The following is a 4,540-nucleotide window of genomic DNA, read 5'->3' as shown; positions in this document are numbered from 1 at the left end:
GCATTACATATGCTCTCAAATGCATAGTACGCTCTCTTCCCGGCTTCCAAATGACGCATAGCACATTCATCCCACTTGTGATTGGAAGGAACCTGAAGGCCAAGGTACTTAAATCTCTCAACAACCTCAAGTGTCAGCATCTGGAAGGTGAATGTTAAACTTTGACAAAAATAACTGATGAAGAAGGGTGACCGCTAGTGTCATAGAGTCTTGATCAAACATATCTCCAAGCATTGACCAAGTTTCACTGGCAGTTTTAAAATTCTGTCCCACGGGACAGAAGCCTGGTATGACCAGTGACAAGGATTGGGATGCAAGTAATGTGAAGGCCTGTCAATCATTATTCATGCACTCACTAAGGAGATCGGTGACACGTCTTAAGTTTCCTTGTTGCTAATGCCTCAAATTTTGGAAAGAGCGAAGAAAAATATAAAAATTTATCCCTTGCAAAGACCAGCTTTGAAAGTTAGCATTTAATCTTGTTTTATGCTATAAACATCGTCTAATCAAGCTTTATGTTTGTTGGTTTTACAGCTTTCTTGGATCCTCGTGTACAGCTTGCTTCATTTTTGAAGATAAAAGGAATTTTGCCACATTCAATTGGAGCTTTCAATTAGCATCGAGATAGATAGAATGAACAATTTCAGATTATAGGTGGAGGGAAAGCTGCTGCATTATAACTTTCCTCTATTACCTGCACCCACAAATGAAAAAGAGTGGGTCTTTGTTGTGAATGAGGCAGGCTATTTGCAGCATGTCTTACTTCTTGTAATGCCTTGCTGTGGAAACCGAGGTCGTTGTACCCTTTTAAGACGCGTGTGTATTGGTACGGCTTGTATTTTTGCATGTTGCGGGTCCAGGTCCATATGTGGGGGTGTGAGTGTGGGTGAGAAGTAATTGCATGCATGGGAGGGTGAGAGAGAGCATTGTTTCTAACGTTGATAGAGGTGGATGCTCTGGCATCCAGTATTATAAAAGTAGCTTCACATCATGAAAAGAAATGCTTTTAATGCAGAGTATTTGCATTCTTTGTGTGATTAGCTTGTATATGGTAGATGGAATAGTTGATGTGCATAGGTCATCATCACACATGGTGTCAAACTCAAAGTGAAAGGAAAGGGGGAGAAGTTTCTGTTTTATAAAGAAATAAAATGTCCTCAAAACATTCAGTTCTATTTGACAGGCCCTGAACTCAAGATCTCTTATTCAAGAGGGAACTGGGTCCACAACAAGCTTTAAATACATGGATAGTCATTGGGAATTTGAGCTCCTACAGTAGCCCTTATACAATATGTGTTGGGATTTTCTACACGTCGATTTGCAATGGTTCTAGAATCTCCTTCTCTTCTCCTATCACCTGTGTGGTAGATTGGTTATCCCATTTCCCTTGGGAGTAATAGGTCTTGAGTTCAAGACTTGTCATATAGAACTCTGAGGTCTCTTGCGATTGTTTTAATCTCTCTCTCTCTCTCTCTCTCTCTCTCTCTCTCATGTGCATCTATTTTCTCTGTTTATGCATGCCAAGTTGGGTGAATAGATGTGTGCCATTTTCTCTGTTTATGCATGACAAGTTGGAAGAATAAGTGTTGGTTGTAATCCTTGTTAGGGGCTAGTTCGAGGCTTGTGGCTCATCTTTAAATGTGATCTCCGACTGTATGAGCTTGAAAAACTAGTAGGTTGCTAGTTAGAGGCTCGTGGCTCAACTTTAGATGGCCCATCTATCGGCCATGAAATGTGGCCATCATGAGGGTTGTGAATTCTTGCAGTGAACCTCTAGAGATTGGTCTCAACATGTGGAATGTCAAATGTTGAAATTAACAAAATCAATACCAGAGCTTATCTAGAAAGATACAAGGTAACACTGCCACTACTTTGCGCAAACCCCATTGAGATCTTTCGGATAGAAAAGTCGTGGTTTTGACTCATGGTCCCTCCTTTAATGTAAACAGCTACAAGGACTTTCTCACTCCTGGAGTTTCTTAGATACAAGCGTTCTCTCAAGAAGAGACTAGTGTTAAATCTCTCATGAGCTTTAACACTATTTTATTTGAAGCTTAGTGAGGACCTTGTTTTGGTGAGTCGAATTTCAATGTGAACCGTGATTGTTGTGAATGTATGCCCTAAAAAGAGCAAAAAGATGATCATTCTAAAGTAGATGGCATTTAGATAAACTAACTTGGTGATAAATGGCAAGCCATCATTGACTTGAGAATGGTACTATTCACAAGTGAGGAACAAAGTATTGGCTATTAATTTGATAATAACTATGTCAGGATAAACAAGAAGAAAACCTTCTTGTTAATGGGGAAGTACCATACAAGACATCCAACCAAGATAATGGTTTAGCCCATTGTCGCGTGTATTCGCATTGTCGTCACATTTTATGATTGCAAAGTTATCCTTTAATAAAGCTTATCGTCCATTCTTGCTACTGCCTCCACACTTGAAATAGTAAACATTTATCCCTGTTGGTCTTTCATTTTGGAAAAGAAATGCTGGTGTGGATGTTTTTAAAACAATGAGAAAAGGCTATGATGCGCAAGCAGATGGCGATCTAGGTGAGGGAGCAAGCAGTGGGCTTGGGGCGGGGCTGGGTGATGGCAATCTCTAGGAAGGGGTGCCCAAGAAGTGAGAGCATATATGGTGTTTGTGTCTTAACTTGGAAAAAGTTTGAAAGAAAATGCTTTTGGGCATTCTCAAACTCTTTCTAAGTAGACTTTGAGATGCTCCCGCACCACACTTCCAACAACTCCGTAAGAATTAGTGTCACCAATGTGTCAAAAAGGTACTTCTTGAGAACCCAACATTTGACATTTTCCGCATTACATATGCTCTCAAATGCATAGCACGCTCTCTTCCCGGCTTCCAAATGACGCATAGCACATTCATGCCACTTGTGATTGGAAGGAACCTGAAGGCCAAGGTACTTAAATCTCTCAACAACCTCAAGTGTCAGCATTTGGAAGGTGAATGTTAAACTTGGATAAAATAAACTGATGAAGAAGGGTGACCGGTAGTGTCATAGTGTCTTGATCAAACATATCTCCAAGATTTGACCATGTTTCACTAGCAGTTTTAAAATTCTGTCCCACGGGACAAAATCCTGGTATGACACGTGACAAGGATTGGGATGCAAGTAATGTGAAGGCCATGTCTGCCATTATTCATGCACTCACTAAGGAGATCGGTGACACGTCTTAAGTTTCCTTGTTGCTAATGTCTCAAATTTTGGAAAGAGCGAAGAAAAAGATAAAAAATTTATTCGTTGCGAAGACCAGCTTTGAAAGTTAGTATTTAATCTTGTTTTATGCTGTAAACAACGTCTAATCAAGCTTTATGTTTGTTGGTTTTACAGCTTTCTTGGATCCTCGTGTATAGCTTACTTCATTTTTTAAGATAAGAGGAATTTTGCAACATTCAATTGGAGCTTTCAATTAGCATCGAGATAGATAGAATGAACAATTTCAGATTATAGGTGGAGGGAAAGCTGCTGCATTATAACTTTCCTCTATTACCTGCACCCACAAATGAAAAAGAGTGGGTCTCATTAGGAAAATTTTGAACTCATTTTTGGGCCTTTTAAGAGTGCCACATCATCAAAGTTGTACAAAAGAAAGCAACCCGGTAGACCCTTCTAAATATTGCTTAGAACCCCATGATATGACCTATCATTGGAAAGTTCTTGAAAAATGGATTCTAAAGAGCCAAGGTCCGAAAAGTTTGGATGACTTCTATGAAAGTTATGCCATTTTTTTTCAATCAGCTAGGTTTTGTTACCGTTACGGTAATCTAAAATCACCTTTTTCTAGATCTACATGAAGGCAATGTCCGATACATGCATGCTATATATCAATAGATAGCATTTGAAGAGTAGATTCTAAATATCCAACCTCCAACAAGTTTGGATCTTAATTGCAAAAAATTTACCGATTCCCACTTTTTGAAAGCTATGCCACATCAACAATTCTTACAAGGCCCATTTTTTAGTCGAAACTTTTCCTAACGTTGTTGTGAATGAGGCAGGCTATTGGAAGCATGTCTTACTTCTTGTAATGCCTTGCTGTGGAAACCGAGGTCGTTGTACCCTTTTAAGACGCGTGTGTATTGGTACGGCTTGTATTTTTGCATGTTGCGGGTCCAGGTCCATATGTGGGGGTGTGAGTGTGAGTGAGAAGTAATTGCATGCATGGGAGGGTGAGAGAGAGCATTGTTTCTCACTTTGATAGAGGTGGATGCTCTGACATCCAGTATTATAAAAGCAGCTTCACTTCATGAAAAGAAATGCTTTTAATGCAGAGTTTTTGCATTCTTTGTGTGATTAGCTTGTATATGGTGGATGGAATAGTTGATGGGCATAGGTCATCATCACAGATGGTGTCAAACTAAAAGTGAAAGGAAAGGGGGAGAAGTTTTTGTTTTATAAGGAAATAAAATGTCCTCAAAAAATTCAGTTCTATTCGACAGGCCCTGAACTCAAGATCTCTTATTCAAGAGGGAATTGGGTCCACAACAAGCTTTAAATACATGGATAGTCATCGGG

The sequence above is a fragment of the Adiantum capillus-veneris genome, chromosome 3 (genome assembly GCF_014529385.1).
Source record: "Adiantum capillus-veneris isolate H3 chromosome 3, ASM1452938v2, whole genome shotgun sequence".
Taxonomy (NCBI): domain Eukaryota; kingdom Viridiplantae; phylum Streptophyta; class Polypodiopsida; order Polypodiales; family Pteridaceae; genus Adiantum; species Adiantum capillus-veneris.
This window is presented reverse-complemented; position numbering follows the sequence as displayed.